General features: G+C 40.6%; 1 long non-coding RNA gene across 1 annotated transcript in view; it reads left to right on the top strand.

Annotated features, from left to right (window-relative positions):
• The window catches only part of LOC145536667 (uncharacterized), a 76,671-nt gene extending 57,949 nt beyond the window's left edge, over positions 1-18,722 (top strand). Inside the window, exons 2-3 of the long non-coding RNA XR_014075950.1 lie at positions 12,517-12,622; positions 16,895-18,722. This is a non-coding gene — a long non-coding RNA (uncharacterized LOC145536667). The remainder of the gene's footprint in view (positions 1-12,516; positions 12,623-16,894) is intronic.
• Positions 18,723-22,478: the final 3,756 nt, after the last annotated feature.

Genomic DNA, 22,478 nt, shown 5'->3' with positions numbered 1-22,478 from the left:
ATACTTTTTAAATTATCTTGTATAGTTGAGGAAAAAAATTGCAAAAATTTAACACTCCTATTGTTGTGCAATGTGTCTACTCTGAGTTGATTCTACTCATGGAATTATAGTAACTCTTTCAGCTCTTAAACCAAAGTATCAAAGACAGAAGAGTTGAACTCCCAGCACAATTAAAAAGCTGTATACTGGAATGCATAATCTACTGGCAAGTAGTAACTAGGCCTTGAGAAAAGCTTATCATGTCCTTCATTGTTCTGTAAAAATGTTTAAGAGTAAAGGAAAGCACTTCCCCTTGAAAGATATTTTCTCTATTTTACAAAGATGCCAATTTGAGAAAGTCAAGAGTAAACAAGGGCCCAAAATAATAATTTTTCCTTTAATTTTTAAATTACAAATGTCAAACATATGACTTATGCAAAGTTTAAGAGTATAAAACTACATTAAAGAAAGAAAAAAATAGAGAGGTAACTCCTGATACAAAGCTGTGATTTCCAAATATAACCACATTTTTAGATAATTTAGGCCATGTTCCTCCAATTTTTTTCTTCTTGGTATGCATAACAATTGGTGTCATTATTGAGCATAATATTTTGTTACTGAATGAAACCAACCAGTATTACTATTGACAATAATATTTTTTGATTGGGTAAAGTAGGAATTGAACTTCTTGCAATTCAATAAATTATATTTTCTTCTTTATATACTAAAATGGACATAGATATTTAAAAAAATTATAAATTAAAGATATTTTCATGGTCATTCTCTCTGGTTTTTAAAATTGTGCATAATGAGCCATGTAATATGAAAATAAACACATAGCAACAGAGGCCATTGCTGAGATTAAGCCAAGTTTATATGAAAAATTAGCTTGGGTAATTTGATAACTTATCATTGTTGTGTTGCATGATAATTAAATGTAAATGGAAGCAGTTTACATTTATGAGTTCAATGAGGATAATTGGAATAATGACTAGCAGTAATTTCAGATCATCAGTTACTTCCCACATGCTTTACAAACATTATCTCATTGCTACTTAACGTGAGGTCTTTGGACCATCAAAAAGCTTGTAAGAAAGGCAGAATCTCAGGCCCCATTCCAAACTTACTAAATGAAAACCTGTATTTTAACAAGATATCCAGGTAGGGATGAGAGGGAATCTTATTAATGAATGGTAAAGTCTGAGATGATGAAAGTGAAAGGTGAGAGTGAACAAGTTGGCTTAAAACTCAATATTCAGAAACTAAGAACATGGTATCCAGTCCCATCACTTCATGGTAAATAGATGGGGAAACAATGGGAACAGTGAGAGACTCCAAAAATCACTTCAGATGGTGACTGCAGCCATGAAATTAAAAGATGCTTGCTCCTTGGATGAAAAGCCACGACAACCTAGACAGCATATTAAAAAGCAGAGACATTTCTTTGCCAACAAAGGTCTGTCTTGTCAAAGCTATGGTTTTTCCAGTAGTCATGTATGGATGTGAGAGTTGAACTATAAAGAAAGCTGAGCATCGAAGAATTGATGCTTTTGAACTGTGGTGTTGGACAAGACTCTTGAGAGTCCCTTGAACAGCAAGGAAATCCAACCAGTCCATCCTAAAGGAAATCAGTCCTGAATATTCATTGGAAGGGCTGATGCTGAAGCTGAAACTCCAATATTTGGACACCTGATGTGAAGAGTCAACTCATTGGAAAAGACCCTGATGCTGGGAAAGATTGAAGGCAAGAGGAGAAGGGGACGAGAGAGGATGAGATGGTTGGATGTTGTCATTGACTTGATGAACATGAGTTTGAGCAAGCTCTGGGAGTTGGTGATGGACAGGGAGGCCTGGTGTGCTGCAGTCCATGGGGTCGCAAAGAGTCAGACATGACTGAGCAACTGAACTGAACTGAAAGTCTGAGAAACAACCCATTATCTCATTTATTCTTTTCAGTAACTAGCCCCCTGTTGGCTTCCCTGATGACTCAGTGGTAAAGAATCCACCCTCAATGCAGGAAAACCTGGTTCAATCCTTGGTTCGAGAAGATCCCCTGGAGAAGAAAATGACAACCCCCTCCAGCATTCTTGCCTGGGAAATCCCATGGTGAGAGGAGCCTGAACCACTAAGCACACACACACGTATGGGAAGATGCAAGAGCCTAGGCTCATTGAAATCTTTCCTTGGATGTGCACCTTAGCTATCTAGGGCCAGTGTCCTGTTTTTTCTATCTTAAATCCCCTCCAATTGGAATGGAAAGTTGAAGCCATGAGAATCCTAGTCACTGTACTCTGAATCACTTGTTTTTGGGAGTTGAGGTCATTCTACCTGGTGTTCATCTCTCTGAGATCATGAGCCACTGCAGCAATCTCTCTTTCAGCTCTTGGTTTTTCTCATCCTCTGAGACTTCCATACTGTCTTGTGTCACTGATTGAGTTTAACAAGACTCAGTCTCCTCCTTAGGCTCTTAGAGATACATACTCTCTGAATTTCTCTGGTTTATGGTGAAATATCTTATGCCCATAATTCAAAGCTTGCCTGATTACTAGTCACACGGTGATAGCCACCTCCATAAAGAATCTGGGATTGATTAGTGAAACAGAACAACAGGTCTGCAATCATCAAATCAAGAAGCATACCCACATAGGTATATGTCACTTCTCAGGAAACAGAGCTTCATGGATGTTGGGTGAAGAGTGATGACAGCTCAACAATTTCATAGGAGAAATACTGAGTTTTCCTTAAGTTATTGAAGAAACACAATATCATGTAAATTTTATTCTCTATCTGATGGAGCCAATTATGAACTATGCATTTATCTGCTTATTGCAATTCCGATTTCAATAACATCTCGTTAGTGTTTCATTGGCTTCCCAGGTGGCTCAGTGGTAAAGAATTTGGTTGCCAATGCAGGAGACGCAGGAGACGTGGGTTCAATCCCTACGTGGGAATAACCCCTGGAGGACAAAATGGCAACCCGCTCCAGCATTCTTGCCTGGAGAATCCCATGGGCAGAGGAGCCTGGGGGGACCTAGTTCCCACCAGGCTCCTCTGTGACTTGTAATCAAGGTTCTACAAAAAGAGAGCAAACAGGCTTAGAAATGATACAACTTGGCTTCCTACCTGTTAAATCAGCAAAGCAAGCTACACAGTCCAGATGCAGGGAGCAGAGATATAGACTCTACCCCACTGTTGGGAGAAGAAAGATGACTTTGCAGTTTCCCCCAAAAAGAGGAGGGACATGTATCCAAGATGCCCCCATCTCCTGCCTCACTGATGGCCAGCAACCCCCCAAAGCCTAATTGCCTTCCTCAACCAGCTGCTGACTACCAACATACATGAGTCCCACTGAAACAAAAATTGCCTGTTTGAGCCCAGGACAATGCACAGAAATGTGAGTTCAAAAATTAGCTGTTTTATTCCATCACTAAGTTTTAGAGTGATTTGTTTCACAGCAAAAACTAAGTGATAGACTGGCCTATGAGATACTAAAGAATGTACATTAACATTAAAATTTAATTCCGGTTTTATTTTTGTCTTTTGAGAAACATGAAAGGGTATCCAACTCACAGCTCACAGCCTCACTTCTGAGAAAAATAAACAAAACAGCACAAACCACCCCCTATGCTTTGCTCTCTAATCCCTCAAGCTGATCTGGAGCCCTTCTTGCCTCATTCTGAAAACACTCCTCAAAATTCTGTCGAAGGCCCTGCCCACCCACGCTCCTCACTTCCTGTCTCTCAAAAAGTCACACTCCATGAGTGAGGGGGTGACTCTGCGGACCTGCCCTGCCTGCTCAGAGGCGCCCCAAGGTCCAGCAGCCTGCCCTCCTGTCCTTGCCTGCTCATAGAGACAGCTGTGGCCCATGCTTCTTGGAAAAGCTGGGCTCTTTCCTCACTCTGATGGCTTTTCTTACAAAGAAACTCTTTAAAATCTTTCCAAAAAACCACCATTTCTCCACATTTGGAGATGAGATGTAGAAGGAGCCTGGGAGTGGGAAACTCACTCGCACCTTCAGATGGGGGCTGGCTAGACTCTCTGCTGGACATGCGGCTACGGTCATCCCTCAAGAACATACCCAGACTAAGAACTTGATTGGGGAAGAAAGGGTGAGGTGAGGCTATGAGCAAACAGAATTTGCAAATAGAAGATAACTTTTTAAGGTGGCTCAGATGGTAAAGTGTCTGCCTACAACGCCAGAGACCTGGGTTCTATCCCTGGGTCGGGAAGATCACCTGGAGAAGGAAATGGCAACCCACTCCAGTACTTTTGCCTGGAAAATTCCATGGATGGAGGAGCCTGGTAGGCTACAGTCCATGGGATCACAAAGAGTCGAAGTCGACTGAGCAACTTCACTTTTAAATAAAAAATGCGTAATGTCTTCAAATGGGTAAGTATCTCCAAAACAAGTGGAAATTAGAAAGCAGTGGTTATAGTAGTTGCCAGAACTTTAATGGGAATGTCTCAGCATAGATTCACCTTTAGCTGCTAGCATTGCTAGACAGTATTAATACTCCCATGTAATACTGGTACTACTAGAGTGCTGTACAGGTGAGCTGTGGGGATTGGGGGCTCCTGTGGTAGACTGGGAGGTCTGACTTGCCAATTAGTACAGAAAAAAACTCAGTCAACACAACAAATCGGGATATTAAGTTACTGGAGAAATTCAGGAATGAGAACCAAGGGATAAACAAGCCAAAGTATTCAGATAGGGAACCGGGTCAGAGTCTGTTATCACATTTTGGAATCAGCCATGAATGTCAGGACTAAGAAAAACTATTGTAATCCAGACCTCATTGAGATGAGACGCTAAACTTTCTTACTTGGTTCTTTCCTTCCTAAAATGTGTCTGTATCTGTGAGTGGAAAGTTGTGCAGAGCTAAACGAATGTTCCTGCCCACTGTTAGGAAAGCCCCAGGGGGAGAGTGAGGTGAGGCTTTAAGCTTGCTGGGCATGAGCAGCAGAAGGTGGAAAAGGTCAGAGCCTCAAGTGAAATCATCCAATTCCCAGGTCCTTTCTTTGGGTCCACCTCATCACAGTCATGGAACAGAAGTGCTAGAGATTAAAGGTCTTATCCTGGACTGAATTTTTTTTTTGACTCTTCATTTGATGGTTATAAGTAGCTGGAAAAACTAAGTTGGCCAAAAATGATGAAGAATAAAGGTAAACATAAATGAAGCAGTTAAATAGAGTTGAAAATATCTGGAAGAGATCAATGAAATAATTGTTTACTTATCAGAAATCATATATATGTACTTTTTAGAAATTATATATATATATGTTATATATGTATGTATATTTTCTAATAAGTAAACAATTACATATAACATATATATGCATTCCCAGGTGGCACAGTGGTAAAGAATCTTCCTGTCAATGCAGGAGATGCAAGCGATGCCGGTTCCATCCCTGGGTCAGGAAGACCTCCTGGAGAAGGAAATGGCAAACCACTCCAGTATTCTTGACTCAGAAATTCCATGGATAGAGGAGCCTGGTGGGTTACAAAGTCTATGGGGTCTCAAAGAGCCAGACATAACCGAGCATGCATGCACAGAATGCATATATATATATATATATGTACGAAATAAGAAGCACAGTCTATCGCTGACTTGGAGAAATTCTCTCAGTATGATTTCATTCATTTGCCATTTTTTAAGTAATCTTGACCAATGAAAGGATGACTTGAGATCATGCATGTGGCTAGCTGAACAGAAGCACTAAGTTGTACTGAGTCAGAGTCTGGAAAGTTTAGTAAAACATAACTTCCAGGGAAGGTCATTTTAGGTAGGGTAGGTTCTAGTGTTAGCACATGGACACTTTTCTTTAGGCAGGATTGTTGCTGGCTGTTTGAACGATGCTCTTTGACTGTTAGTCAGAGAATTTGGATTTGTAGTCAAGTTTAGTTAGAGAATAGAGCTAAAATATGTTGTTCAGGAATATTTGTATATCATTAGTAATCATCTATATAGCCTGTCTGGGGAAGAAGTGTGCTATTTTGGTCCTATTTTAATCATCTTGAAGACAGTAAATATTATATTGTTAGGATAGATTTCTGCAATAAAATCTCATGAAGCATTCTACTTTCTCAGCTCAGATTTTAACTTGAGCACACACTCCTTAAATTCTACAGTAATTGTTGTTACTATAGTTGATACTCAGTGCTTGCAAAATCTTGAAGGTAACAGTGCTGTGACTTGAAAGCTGTTGCATCAAGTAATTTGAGAGAGCAGAGGAACCAAAGTAATGAACCATTAAAAAGGCTGTATTTTCAGAGTAGTCGTATGCTCTACGTGACAATACAAAGAATACCATCTCCAGTGAGTTTAATTATGCCAAATGGGTGTAACTACAAATTACTACTCATATTTTTGAGGAGGAGAGGATGTGCATTCTTGCCTGTCACTGATGAATATTTTGCGTTGATCTTATTGCTTGACTCCTAACTGTCCACCAGGTATAGACCTACTGTTCCTTGTTCACCTCTGCCCTCTGTTCTCTCAAGGGGTAAACATCCTCTTGTGGAGTTCGCACACCATATCCTCAGCCTTTGCCTTTGGGTCCCCAGGATCTGGTTTTTGGCTCTATAGCATCCACATCACTTTCTATGTCTCTGCAAGATAGCACTGCAACTTCTGATGTACACATATATTCACCTTCATAGGCCAAGCCAGCAGATGGATCATGGCTTACTTGATGCTTACCTATAAGTATCTTTCTATTCTTTAGAACAAGAAGGAAGCTTTCTCAAGGAGAATAGAAATAACCCCGTCCATCAGCTCTCTCTCTTTCTTCCCTAATACTCATGACATTGGGAGTGGAATATTAGGATATGTTTTGATTTTTGTCACAAGGTGAGGCAAATGGGGCTCAGTTGTGTGCCCAGAGGAAGGTCTTTTCCTCTGGATTCAGAGTGCATACTTTAACACTGAAAAGAGTGGAGGTGCTATTTCAGAGTCAGTGCTTCCTCCTAGCCCATCCAGAGTGTAGGATGTTCCTCTCCCCCACTCCTGGCTTCCTCCTCATGGCAAGTGCCCCCCTCATCCCCTTTACCCAATAATCTGTAAAAATTTCAATAAATCGTGTTTGAGGTTAGCTCTCTGAACACTGCCAGAATTGTAGTTGCCTCTAGATTCCCAAAATGAGGGAGTTAGACACTTCTGGATTTCAAATCCTGGCTTTGTGATCTTGAGCAAGATGACTTTTAACCTCTTTGGACCTGATTCTCCTCCGTTGTAAAGAGGATTGTTATGGTGGTGGTTATTATTATTGTCATTATTACATGGTTGCTATGAGGATTGAAAATGGAGCATAAAAAGTGATTAGAACACAGCAAGCATTCTGTCAACCAGCCTGGGCCAGAGAGAGCACGTCCCTTCATCAGGGCCTGGAGCCTGGAGTGCCCGAAGTTTGAAGCTTCCTGTGAGTCAGGGGTTACACTGTCCTTAAACGCAGGCTCCCCAGAGTTATAAAGGGTCATCTCTGAGGTCTCTAGTGGTAGATGTAAAATACTTTGGGAGTTATGTGTCTGTTATCTTTAACTCTTCAGGAAATCCTTGGAAAAATCCCACCTTGGTCTTAGTTGTGTGCTGAAAATTAGGGAGAAGGGCACCCTTCCAAGGCCAAGGAGGGAGCCCCAGCTGAGTCACGCTGCAGGACTGTTCTCAAAGGACCACAAGACTGTGAGGGTCTCTCAGTCACAGCCACTGAGTGACTGCAGGTCAACTCAGTTGGAATCTGAAAACCCAATTCTCATTGTGTAGGGTATGTGACACGATTCCCTAGGGCTCTCAGATATAACTGGACTGATAATTGGAGCTAATTTCTGGAAATTAGGCCAAAGAAGTTTGTGCCAGAGTTGTGGACAAATAGGGAGTACCTCCTTACCTCCTCAGGTTGTGGTGACAAATCAAGGAAGTAAGCGTGTATTCAGTTGAAATGCCCTGTAATAATGAGGAGCAAGAGGGCTCCTTGAATGGCCGAGGGGCATGGCCTCACCATCATTCAAAGCTCTGGGGAAACCGTGGGTGCACGCAGTCATCTCCATCTGCTCGGTTCTCCATGCCTACCAGTGATCTTTTCTGGGAGTGGTAGGATTGCAAAAATAACAGAAAAGTTGTGCAAATGTAACGTTCTAATTTGACTTCTGTTTTATTTTTTATTTCATTTACCTTTCTCTTTCTCTGTGTGTGTGTTTACATATGCAGAATAGCAGAATACATGTAAAGCCATAGAAATTTACACATATAAATACATCTACATAAAACACACATAATACAAAAGTTTGAGATTGGTTTTTGACAGAATAAAAACTAATTTACATTTTAAATCAAGATTTAAAAACTAGTTCTTTTAAATTTTGACCCAAGACCTTGGAGAATTTCCTATTTTAAGAGGCAAAAATTAACATTCAGCGTATTAATTCCTGTTCGATAAGTGTTTCTGTGGAAGAGTTCATCCTCTGCCAAGGTAAATTTGAGCCACAATCTTAAATAGAACGATGCAAAAGATAGATATTATGTCCTTGGCAAAACAAACAAACAAAAAAACAACATGGACACTATGACCCAAGACCTTGGAGAATTTCAGATGAAATGCTGAATTTAATATGTTGAATGACACAGCATCTTTATTTCTTTTTCAATGGAACAACTCAATAAGAAATTTACAGGAACACGTGGCTTGAATGATAAAATGTGTGTGAATAAGCTCTTAATAATTTATTCCACTTGCTGATGCAGGTTGATAGAAACGCAAGTGCTTTAGTGAGAACTGTTAGCTGTTCTGTGAATGTCTGTGTTGAATTCGAGGGACACACAGAGAGAGAACAGACCAGCCAAGCAATTGAACGTAGCTTGGAACTGCTAAAGTAGATGAGAAGGAGTACCCTCTTGGACTTTGAGGAGTCCCCAACCACCTACAGCTTCCCACAGAGATTGGAACCTCTTCCCACGCTGCCCCCACCACTACTTCGTGTAGGAGTTTATCTTTTCTAGCTATCACTATGGGTAGAGTAAAAACTACTTTTATAAAAACTACCTTCATGGTTACTGAAAACTGAGGAGGAATACTTCACTAATCGTGGCTCATGACTCATAAAGACTGAACTAGTAAGCATTTATAACATTTCTAGGGGACTAGATTTTTTTCTCATATAAAGATTACTTTCATTTCATTTCATCTACATCATAGTGACACTTTCTGGATGAAGTATTTAAGTCTCTGAATTCAGCCCTTCACAGGGGCACAGAGAATTTTGATGGCTATTTCATTTATGCTTCCTCTAAAAAGCAGTTTTCTTTTTAGAGAAGGTCTTTCAAAAATGGCCACTGTGTGTGAAAGACTCAAAGGAGTTTACAAAGAGTTTTTAAAAAGGAAAAAGACATTTAGGTGACAAAAATTAACATACACAGTCCACTTCGGCTGTATATTAATTCATGTGTCAAAGACAGTGCTAGAACTTAGGAGACTTGATGCAAGAAAAAATTAAGAATGAATGATGATTTTTGTGGGAAACTTCTTTTTTTATGACTGCTTTTCCAACTCGTGTGTGTGTGCACATGCGCTCTGTTGTGTCTGACTCTTTGCAACCCTATGGACTGAGCCTTCCAGGCTCCTTTGTCCATGGAATTTTCCAGGAAACAATATTGGAGTGGGTTGCCATTTCCTCCTCTAGGCGATCCTCAGGAACCCGAAATCAAACTTGCATCTCTTGTGTCTCTTGTATCAGAAGGTGAATTCTTTACCACTGCTTCATCTGGGAAGCCTCTAACCCTTTAATTTGGGCAATTAAAATAAAGGGAATTTTACAAAAACCTGAAATGAGAAAGGAGCCTGGTCGTTAGATACCAAAATAATCTGTCTGCATTTTCTTTGAAGGGTGAGGATGTTCACTGGGGTACAGATCTTATAGCCCAATGTCATGGACATAGGGAACTTCAAATTGCGCTAAGGTTAGACCTTATCCTTTGCCTTAGAGAAACAAACATTCTCATGTACAGTTCCCTGCTGTGATTCTCTCCTTTATCTCACAAACTATTTGCTAAAAAGTTCCCTGATAGCTCAGTTGGTAAAGAGCCTCCAATGCGGGAGACCTGGGTTCGATCCCTGGGTTGGGAAGATCCCCTGGAGAAGGGAAAGACTACCTATTCCAGGATTCTGGCCTGGAGAGTTCCATGGACTGTATAGTCCATAGGGTCACAAAGAGCTGAACACCACTGAGTGACTTTCACTTTCCTAATATATTTATACATTTGTTGTTGTTTTGTCGCTCAGTGGTGTCCGACTCTTTGCGACCATGTGGACTGTAGATTGAATAAAATATCCATTTCTACAATCTCCAGGAGACAAGGGATACATTCAAAGGAAAAAGCAGGGGGGTTGGGTGAAATCCCATTAACTAGAATAATAAGATAAGGAAAATTTAGAAAGTGTTAGTCGCTCAGTTGTTTCTGACTCTTTGCGACCCAATAGACTATAGCCTCTGTCCATGGAGTTCTCCAGGCAAGAACACTGGAGTGGGTTGCCATTTCCTTCTCCAGGAGATCCTGGGGACCCAGGGATCGAACCTGGGTCTCCTGCATTGCAGGCAGATTCTTTACTATCTGAGCCACCAGGGTAGCTCCAAATAACTTCAACAAATAATATTATCAAGCAAATTATAGTCTATCACTTACCTTTGTATCTTCACATATAACATTTCTTCAATGATTTGATATCAGTGAATTACATATAATTAACAATCCTATTAAACCTTTATTTTTCAATCTGAAATTAAGTATTTTACTTTTCACAGTTTGTTGAGGTATAACTGACAAAATGGTAAAAGACGTGGATTTAATGTTTCATTTTTCAGCTTCCTTGGTGACTCAGCGGTAAAGAATCTGCATGCCAATGCAGGACACATGGGTTCTGTCCCTGATCCAGGACAATCCCATATGCCATGGAGCAGTTAGGCCATGTGCTACAACTACTAAGTTTGCATGCCCTAAAGCCCCTGTTCTGCAATAGAAGAAGATAACACAATGAGAAGCTTGCTCACCGCAACTAGAGAAAAGCCTGCACAGCAACGAAGATCTGGCACAGACAAAAATAAATGAATACATAAAATTTTGCAAAAAATTTTAAATAATGCTTCATTTTTTAGTTTCCACCAGTGTTGGTTCTAAGGTCTATAAACTAGTTTATTGGTACTGTTGTCTATAGAAGCACCATATATTGTAGTATAAAATGTATACGCATAGGATAAGATGTGTCTGTGTGTGTGTATGCATGTGAGTGTGAAGGAAGGGGTTGTGTATGTATAACATGCTTGCACCTGTTTAACTAAGAGTGCTTCTGGAAGTTGATTCCAGTGAGATGGGAGAAGATGCCAGGAGAGTAGGCCAAGGTTGAGCGAAAGGAGGTAAACAGGGGAAGAAGGGTACTGCCTCACGGATTCCTTGGATATTTTTAGTTCTTGGAAGCCTCGGGTTGGTAGATACAAATATTATGCAATGGATTTGGCAGTAGAAAGGAAGCCAGACATTTACAGACTTCCCTTTGGTTTATCTATCATCTTCCCCTCAATGTCTCTCCTCATTATTGTCAAGTTCAAACCTGCGTCCCACCATCTCAGTCTCTTGGATTCCTGGCATTAAGCTCATACTATTGAAAACCAGTCCCTTGAGGATAATCTTAAATACTCCCTTTGTGAAAGAAAAAAAAGGCTCTAGGATATATTTTACAAAAATCTATTTGAAAAAAATGTCGAATTTAATTCATTTCTAGGTAAGCTATTCCCTAACCTGATTTTAATTTAACAAAGAAAAGTTCCTTGTCTCCAGTGATTAAAATGATACTTCAATGGAATTTCCCCATTTAACATTGAACTTTTCCTTTGCTCAGTGCCTTGGCTTAGATATCATTAATGCTTTAGCAGGAAAATGGTGATAAGACAAATCATCACCCTGTGTTAAAGTTGGTCAGAGGCTGTTGAATAGTTTCAGGGCTCTTCCAATTGGCACTATGTGGATGATGTAAGGCTTTTCTTGATTTAAGCAAAGCCTATTTTGGCTCCAATTACTATCTCATCCATAATCTAAAGACTTCATAGCAGATCAACAATAGGAATAAAAAATTGTCATCTGACTTCAATTTTTAAAAACATATTTGTATCTACTTGTTTAATTCTTTAAACACTTGCTTCCACTTTATATCCCCTCAATGTGATTTTTCCCTCAAATCTTTTATAATCATTGTATATTTAAATTTTTGTTTATATTTAGTCTCCTGGAAACTTAGCTCTCATCAGATTTTTTTCCTTATCAACTTAGTTTTTTTAAACACTTAAATGTCTTTAAATATATATGATAAAACCATGATAAAAAACAAATGAGTGGGGAGAAAATGTGTCTTTAAAACCGTCTACACAGAGTAACATTATTAATTGAATTTTTCTTTTTGGAGGAAGGAGGAAGGTCATGCAATAGAAATAGCAATTTATTTTTGTCATTCATTCATTCATTCAGCCAGTCTCCATTGGCACCTACTCTGTGCCAGACCTTGTTCTAGGTGGGGACCAGAAGATAACAGAACAAAATCCCAAGCCTTGTTGGAACACAAGATTAATTGGAGAGACAGAACATTAACTGGAGAGACAGAACAGGCAAGTAAAACATAGAATATGTCAGGTGGTGATAAATGATATGCAGAAACATAAAACCTAGAAGTGGTGGGGGTGTGGAATTTGATAGACAAGGCACCATTGACAACGTGGTATTCAAGCCAAGACAAGAGGAGGTGAGGTGGGTGAGCATGTAGCTCTTAGGAGCGGAGTTCTCTGGGAAGATGGAACAGCAAGAGCAAACGTCCTGGGAGGGTGTGGGCTGGAGGGAGAGAAGAGGTCAGACAGATATGAGGAGCAGATTGTGTAGGGCTTCTTGGCCTTTGAAAAGCTGCTAGTTTTTACTCTGGGAGCCACTGAAAGACACTGAATAGTTTTGAAGAGGGGAACAACATAATCTGATTTTGAGACTATTTCTATTAATAGGTGGTTGCATATACTAGCTGGGAGTTAAGGAGAGATGTCCAGGTCAGATATATTAATTAAAGAAGCATTCATATATAGAAAGTACTTAAAGCCCTGAGACTAGATGAAATATTACCAACATAGTGAGTGTAGAAGAAAAAAAGTCCAGAGACTAAGCCCTGTGTTGAAAGAATGAGAAAGAGGAGGAGTCAGGAGAAAAAAAAAACTGGAAGGAAGCACTAGTTGAGGCAAGGAGGAGAGGATTAGTGTGTGGTGCCCTGGAAGGCAAGTGGAGAAAATGTATCCAGGAGGAGAGAGGACCTGGCAGGTCAAGTGAAGTGCCTCAACATTTCCCACTGGATTTTCAAAAGTTCATTTTGGTGACCTTGACATGAGCTGTTTCGTTGGAAAGCTGAGGTGAAGGCCAGATTGGATGGAGTTACAGAAAAAATCGATTTGGGGAGTCAAAACAAGTTTTAATACTAACAGCATTCTGCTGTTCAGTTGACCCTGTGAACACTAATGAAAGGAAACCACATTTAAGATGGAGTCTCGAAAGGGGAGCTCCCAGGCACTACCCATCATTGCCATTCGAAGAGGGCAAGCAGAAAGAGACCTGCATCTCCAACAAGAGCAGGGAAGTTTTTCTCCTAGATCAGCAGCAGCCCCAGCCAATGAGAAACTGTCAACACCCTGAACTCTCACTTTCTTCCAACGGACTTTTGTTTGAAGCATTTCCTCCCAACCTCCTCCCTTTTCTATATAAAGTAACCTTCCTCTTTGCCTGTGGTTTTGCCTTAGCCTGCCTATCCCAAAATGCAGTTCCTCTACTTTTCCCGAATAAATACACTTTGCTGGTAGAATAGCGGGCTGTTTTATTTTTAAAGTCAACAATCCTCTCTGCTTCAGCCTAGATGGGCCAGATGATAAAGGGGTAGAAACCGTCATGGCAGCTCACCATCCTGAATCACTGGTGAATCATGACTAGAACTCTTCTACTAATCTTGGCAGATGGAATATAGGAAAACAGAGATCTTCCTTTCATGGAGAAAAAGTGAAAATCAATATTATTATCTTTAATTCCACTTTTCCACTCTCTTCCAAGCTGTGACTTCTCTCCATCCTTATATTTTCTCCTGGACTGAAACTTTAGTTACTACCACCCACTAGTTGGTAAAGCATTCTGCCTACAATGCAGGAGACCCGGGTTTGATTCCTGGGCCGGGAGGCTTCTCTGGAGAAGGAAATGCCAACCCACTCCAGTGTTCTCGCCTGGAGAATCCCATGGACAGAGGAGCAAGACAGGCTATGGTCCATGGGATCTCAAGGGTCAGACAACGACTTAGTGACTAAACCACCACCACCAGCCTTCATAGGGCTTCCCAGGTGGCTCAGCGGTAAAGAATCCACCTGCCCAAGCAGGATATGCAGGTCTGATCCCTGGGTCAGGAAGATGCCCTGAAGAAGGAAATGGCAACCCCCTCCAGTATTCTTGCCTGGGAAATCTCACTGGCAGAGAAGCCTGACAGGCTATAGTCCACAAGGTTGCAAGAGAGGCAGACACGACTTAGTAACTAAACCACAACCACCAGGCTTTATAGATAACTTTCACAGTAGAAAATGGGATAAAAATCTCCAAAAGACCAAATTTAGTGCCTGGGTAAACCTTGTGAGTGTTGGCTTGCCTCCTGGCCTGCAGGAGAAGGGAGCAAATGGTAAGAGTCTAAATCTTCAACCACAAACACAGAGAGGGAGGCATGGTCAGCCCAGTAGGGCCCAGCTTCAGCAATCTCCAGGGAGTTATGGGGAATGAATGATTGTGCCAGCAGGGTCAAGGATGGAGTGGTGGCTCCAGCCAGGATCATGAATGGGAAGTAGGTGCAGTTAGGTGGGAAAAACTGGCTGAAGTATAGCCAAGATAGTAAGGTCAATGTCAGCTCAGTAGTAAGACCCAGATGTTTAGACCACAAATAACCTTAGCAATTCATTGTACACCTTTATATGGAATACTCACATCTTTCCTCCTCAGCCAGCTTAACCCCATCCATAAAGAACTTTCTCCCCAACTGATCTTCCACATTCAAGTCGACAGCTGGCTAGCTCCTCAATACTTACGGCATGATTGAAGTTTAATAGAACATCTCTCATTGAGAAGTCCTTAGATTTCTTCCTCTTGCATTAAGCCTAGTGCTGAGACTGGAGGTTGACAATGATTGGACCCAAGTAGATAGGATGGCAAATTGCCTCAGCTACCAAATTCTTTCCTTTTAACTCTACCCTTTCTAGTCCCCATGACCCTCCTTGTCCTGACTGACCTACTGGTGATAGCTAGAATTGTCCTTTGTGTCAAAAACAGGAGAGTTTTCATTGCAAGGGACAGAAATCCAAAGCAAACCAACTTGTTTACATAAGTTACAGTACTGTGGGTGTAAGGCACTTATGGAACTGTATTTACATATTCGAAAGTCCTTGCTCCCTGACAAACCCAGGGCAGGACATACTAAGCATTCTCTTTCAAATACTATAAAGCTTGCTTTCCTTAGAAAATTCAAGATTTTGTTCTATCTATACAAATTATGAGAGATTCTGGGTCTTAGATAAGAAAATGGTTCTCTGACTTGAAAATCATGTCACTGAAATCCTTTCTGAGGCTTCCCTGGTGGTCCAGTGGTTAAGACTTTGCCGTGGAGTGTAGGGGTGCAGATTTGACCCCTCCGGGGGAGCTAAGACCCTGCATGCCTGGGGGCCAGAAAACCAAAACATAAATCAGAAGCAATGTTGTAACAAATTCAATAAAGAAGCAAGAGCTAAGACCCCACAGGCCTCTAGACCAAAAAGCTGAAACATAAAACGGAACCAATATTGTAACAAATTCAATAAAGGCTAGATTTTTTCCACATCAAAAAAATCTTTAAAAAAAAAAAAGAAATCCGTTCTCACCTCATATGTGATGTCTTCTGTGGACAGCTAGCAATGTGAATTTACTAATGATTTTGTAGAGGAGAAGACAGGAGAACTTGCAACAGGTAATGTATGATATTTCACTACAGAATCGCATTAACTTTTTCTCCATCAGCCTTTGATTCCCAGGCAAGAATACTGGAGGGGGTTGCCATTTCCTTCTGTGGTTGATTATCAGCCTTTGGGTCTCCCTCTTGCATCTTTCCCCAGTGAAGTCTCAGATCCCCCCCTGCACTCTTCGTTTTTTTTCCCCTCCCCAAACCTTTTATCTTTGGGAGGACTGTAACAGATTAAATTTTTACTGTTTGTAGAATTTTGCATGTATGTATGTATATATTTATTTATATTGAAGTATAGTTGATTTGGGGCTTCCCAGGTGGTGCTAGTGGTAAAGAACCTGCCTGCCAATGCAGGAGACATAAGAGTCCTGGGTTTGCTCCCTGGGTTGGGAAGATCCCCTGGAGGAGGGTGTGGCAACCCACTCCAGTATTCTTACCTGGAGAATCCCATGGACAGTGGAGCCTTGTGGGCTATAGTCCATGGGGTCCCAAAGAGTTGAGTACTTCTAAAGTGCCTTAACACGCACGCACACATAGTTGATTTACAATATTGGGTATGTTTCAGGCATACAGCACCGTCATTCAGTTATATGTGCGTGTGTGTGTGTGTGTGTGTGTGTGTGTATACACACATACTATGTATATTCTTTTTCAGATTCTTTCCCTTACAGATTATTACAAAGTATTGAGTGTAGTCCCATGTACTTTATAGTAGGTCTTTGTTGGTTATTTATTTTATATACTGTAGTGTGTTTATGTTAATCCCATCCTCCTAATTTAATCCCCTAATCCCTCTCCCTCCTTCCCCTTTGATAACTATAAATTTGTTTTCTATGTCTGTGGATCTATTTCTGTTTTGTAAATAAATTCATTTGTATCCTCTTTTCAGACTCTAGAGTTCTCTGTTATTCCTCTCAATTCATCTCCTGTGCCAGCCAGCCTACAACCCTGGAAACTCCAGAGAGGCTTGTCTCAGCATTGACTCCAAAACTGAATCTGCCCCTATGGGAAACTTTTGTAACATGGCTAAGAAACTTTTTTCTTTGTTATTTACATTCATATTGATATCCTCAAATCAATCTCCAAGTCATACTTTTTAAAATTTCTTTAGATAAAGCCTGCATGTGAATAATTTAATTACTCTCTATGTCTGAAAGAACTTTCAGTTAAGAGGCTGGTATCTATAGTTAGTGGGCTACCAAGAATCTTTAGGAAGATTTTCCAAAGAGCAAATCTAAATCGTGAGTAAGTAAGGAACTCACATAAACACTTTCTTTCTACTTTTATTCCCAGAACAAAAAACTTGAAGTGGTGGAAAGGGGTTTCATAGTTATATTTTATGATGATAATGACAATGATTAATTGAGTCAAGAGTGGAATATGCATGGTTTGGCATGAAAAATGCAGCATCCCTCCCAGCCAAAAGAGTGAGACGGGACAGAAGAAGAGGAAGAATCCTTTTCTTGTGATTCAAGACTATTCAGTGAAGAAGACAAAACTCAGAAAATTTGATATATAAATTTGCATGAATTATTAATATTTACCATTAGTTCAATTTGATTAAAAGGAGTTAAGGGTAAATGAACAAAAGGAATTGGATTTGCATATAATTTAAATTTAATTTTTATTAAATTGTTGCTAGCAAGGCTGTTTTCAGTAACACTGCTTACTTTATTCATGCCCATCCACTGCATTCTATACTTTCTTAAATCCACTATATATTCAGAGTTGCCATAGAAAGGGAAAAATGAAAATCCAAGCAATATACACAGTCTGATAATATATAACTTCACTCAGAGGGCCATTCAGTGGAATATAGTGAACTCTTGATTTTTTTTTCCCCAGTTTTATTGAGACATTGTTGACATACAATACTGTATAAGTTTATGGTATACAAAGTAGGACTTTTGTGTACACTGTGAAATGATTACCACCATAAGCTTATTTAACATACATGGCTTCATATGGTTATAAACTTTTCTGCCTGTGATAAGAACTTTAAGATCAACTCTCTTACTAACTTTCAAACATAATACAGTATTGTTGACTATAGTCACCCCATTGTACATTACATCCCCCAAACTAATTTATCTTATACATGAATAAGTTTATATCTTGACCACCTTCACCCAATTTTCCTGCTCCCCTAAACACATAGTTTTTAGCAGAAGAAACTTTTAGGGGAAGTTAAGTAGTTTGTGAAAAAACCTTTCAACATTTTTTGTTGAATTACATCATATATTGAACTTTATCACATTAATGAGATTCATTTTGAAGGAGTGGAAGATGAAGCCATGTAATAAGTATCAACCCACCTACTGACTGAAATTAGTACTTCAGATATTAGCAGGTTCTAATACTGAGCCTTGCTAGTGTCCAGATGTGTCAGAGTGGAAACAGTGCCATGGTTGCAGCTCTGAGCTCTCCAAAGACACGATGCCTTAGCCACAGATGCCCTGTTCCTCACTGACAATATGAAAAACTTGGCAAGGACACTTGGATTCACAATTTAAATTGTAGGAAATTAACTGGCTTCCTGAGAAGTGTTCTGGTAATCAGGAAACATGAGATTTTCTAAAATTAGCTTTTTTCTTCCTTTAGAAACTAAAAAGATTTTGGATGCTGTGGGTTTTTTGATCTCTCTCCTCCATTCCTTACACCTGTAGTCAAATGAAGTAGACTGTTTGAATTCTTTAATAAATTAATATAAATTCTTATCTGGTTTTTGCAAAAGTTTCCATTATTAAAAGATCATCTGGGCTGCAAGAGACTTCTTTTAGTTATGATAATAAAATCTTGTTATAACTAGATGTGTGGGTGTGTCTGTGTGTGTGTGTGCTCAGTCATGTCCGACTCTTTTTAAAAAGTCAGGATTAAAATGCAGGGTGGCATTATTTAAGGTTTGTGATTTACTTCCTGTTGGACCTATGCACGCAGCTGGCAAGACATCTGCAGGCATAACGTAAATCTCTCTAGGTCCCAACCGCAGAGTGGCGCCACCTGGTGGCAGCTATCCAAAAACAGTTTAACTAGGGAGTGGTGGGCTTTCCAATGATTTCCAGGAATCCTCTGGATGTTTGGCCCCTGTTTCCCTGGCTCTAACTGGGGGGGCCTGGGCTAGGAAGATGCTGAGGCTGCATGGATCCACTTATCACCCACTTCACCAGAAAACGTTGCCTATCATCCCAAGGTAAGAACTTTCACCTGTTCATTGAGAAAATAATAGGAACCAATTATCAGTTGTTTTCTTTCAAAATTTGCACTGTCTTGGTGCCATCGTGTGCAAGAATTTTGCTTTAGTTTAAACGTATGAAAAACAGCAGAGGGCAAGAGCAAAATCCTGAGGCTTGGTACCAGATGATTTTTCCATGTATTCCCAGTTTTGATATATAAAGAGAATGGGCGTTCTGCAGGATGTCAAGAAGTACTCTGTGTCATAGGGTGTGGATTCCTCATAGAACTGAAATGCTTCCCCCCTTTTCTACTGGTGTGAAATAATTGGGTTAACACTGCAGCTCAGTGCCTGGAAAGACTGAGCACAGGGGAGACCTGAATATAGGCACCAGATTATCAGGCCTGGCAGGTGCACCTGGGTGGGGGATATTGTGGACTCAGTAGCAGAATTCTACATGCAGAGAGCCCCCCACTCCACGGGCTGACCCTGTCCCCACCCTGCCCCAGCCCAGGACTGTTACTATGACAGTCCTAGTACCTGCCCTACTTGTGCGCACCTCCCTCTGTGGAATCAGTCGCTCTCCCAGGAGCCTGCTCCAGATCTCCTAGGCCTGTCTGGTCATTGCCAAAGGCAAAGTGTTTATTGTAGAGCCACTGTTATACTTTCAACACATAAAATTTAAAGAGAAATTTAAAATTCCGATAATCTCACCATTCCCTCAAATTTATTCCTTAAAATAATATATACATGTGTTTCAAAAATTCAAATAGTGCTAAGAACAATAAAATGAAAATTCATAACCCTTCTTTTTCTTAATTTCTCCCTCAAATAACCACTATCAACTATTACTAAGTTTCTTTTATACTTGTGCAGTTATATGCACATACCTGAACAGTTCTGAATTTTACTTTTGCACTTAATGATATATTTTGGAAATCTTTCTGGATCAACACATGTTCATACAGATTCACTTCACTGAAAAAAAACATACAGAGAAAATCATTCATTGTCTTAGTACAGTTTCCACCCAAGAGCAGAGACCGAGATAAAGATTTTTATACAAATAGTTTATTGGAAGTGACTCCAGGGATCATGAATGAGGGGTAGAAGAAGTATGGTAGGCAACTCTTGGTGTGTGCTAAGTCGCTTCAGTCATGTCTGACTTTGCAACCCTATGGACTGTAACCCGCCAGGCTCTTCTGTCCATGGGATTCTCCAGGCAAGAATACTAGAGTGGGTTGCCACTCCCTTCTCCAGGGGATCTTCCCAACCCAGGCATCAAACCTGCATCTCTCACATCTCCTGCATTGGCAAGCAGGTTCTTTACCACTAGCACCACCTGGGAAACCCTAGCTGTCTCCTAAGACCGCCCAATGTCTCCACCTCTTGGTATTCACACTCCTGTGTAGTCTCCTCCCACACCACACCAGAGTTGATCTGTGTTGTTGAGAGCCTACAGCAGACATGATGGTATGTCCCTTCCAAAGTGAGGTGACAAAAGACACTGCAGCTTCCTGCTTGCACTCTCCCTTGTCCTCTCTCTTGGTCACTCACTCTGGGGACGGCCAGCTGCCATGAAGTGAGCAGCAGTCCACACTGGAAGGAATGGAGTGTTCCTGCTTATGACCACATGAGTAAGTTTAAAAGTGGATCCTCCAGCCACAGTCAAGCCTTCCAATGAATGCAGCCCTGGCTGACATTTAAACTGCATTCTCATGAGAAACCTTGAGCCAGAACCCCCACGTCCCATGGCATGAAGCTGCTTCTGATTTTTTGACCATGGAAACTGAGAATAAAAATTTGTTGTTTCAAGTCACTAAGTTTTGAGGTAACTTGTTACACAACAGTAGATAACTAGTGTGGCAAGTCAACCAGAAAGGGAGGAAAGTCAACATAAGGATGTGTTCATTGCTGCTATGATCAATGGCTGTTCCATTCAGCAGGACTTTCTGAGGAGAGTTATGAGGAAGGCTTATGTCAAGAGGAAGCATTCATTCCATCAGCCCCATCCATCAGGGGTCAGTCATGCTCCATGCATATGGACTCTCCAGCATTTCCAGAAAACACATACATGAGTGCCATGTGAGTTCTTATGGGCTTCCCATGCCACATCTGAGGCACATGACAGGGTTCAAAGCAAGACAGGCAGGTAGTGCCTGTGTAAACATGCTTGAAACCTGCTCCAAATTGCAGGCTTTGTAGCTTGAGGTGTGTATAAGATACAACCACACACTTGTAACCATACACATCATAAGGTATTTCCCATCCTCTTTATTTCTGCAAATATATGCCACATCTCATTTTTAAACTTTGTTTTGATGCATTTATTAATTTTTATTTTTGGTTGCACTGGGCCTCCGCTGCTCCTCGGGAGCCTTCTCTGGTCTCAGTGAGTGGGGATCTACTTACTCTCTCCTTGTGTTTGCGGGCTTCTCATTGTGATGGCTTCTCTTGCTGCAGAGCACAGGCTCGAGGGAGCCTGGACCTAGTTGTCCCTGGCATGTGGAATCTTCCTGGGCCAGGGATGGAACTCTTGTCCTCTGCATCAGCGGGCAGGTTCTTAACCACCTGACCACCAGGGAAGTCCCACATGTCTCATTTTTAACAGAATATTCTTTTTTGGGGGGTGTGTGTGTGTGTGTTTAATACTGATATGGAATACCTTTCTCTCAATTTTTCCTTCATATGATAAGTTAAGGTTTATTGTTAGTGTGTCTCTGCTTAACTCTATAAGAATTTATAAATTAACTATTTTCCTTTCAATTTGCAACCATTAAATTAATAAAGAGATGTATTTTATAATTTATAGAACTAAAAGGAATCAAAAGAATTTCAAGTCTCCACATTGTTCATCCACATTTCTGAGATTCCTTTGGAGTCTGTGATGAAGTAAAGCAAGAGAGATTTTGCAGGTTGGGGGCCCATTAGGAGCCGAGATGAATCACCACTTCCTTTAACACATTAGAAATTGCAGTTAAACTCAACTGTGAGAGATGTTGAAATGTTGATATTTTTCTCTTAGTATGAATTTTGTATGAATTTTCTTTTCAAAATAACCTTTCTATTTTGTGGAGGTCAGTCTTAAAAGTAGGAAGGCATTTTACCTGCGCCAGGGAAAGCAAGATCCTGCTTCAGTGGGGACACTCTGACTTCGCGAATCTTTCTCTTCTGAAATTGGATGGAGAGATCCGTCGGCAGAAACAGCCTTTGAAAGAAAAGCAGCAGTGACTCACCTTCTGAAGCAGAGCCAGGTTCTCAGGCTGCAGGGTGCTGGGTTGGCTGAGAGAGAACTCATTTC

Source organism: Giraffa tippelskirchi, chromosome 1, assembly GCF_054371585.1.
Source record: "Giraffa tippelskirchi isolate mGirTip1 chromosome 1, T2T-mGirTip1v1.2.pri, whole genome shotgun sequence".
NCBI lineage: Eukaryota > Metazoa > Chordata > Mammalia > Artiodactyla > Giraffidae > Giraffa > Giraffa tippelskirchi.
Note: the sequence above shows the minus strand (reverse complement) of the source record. Positions and strands in the feature narration are given on the sequence as shown.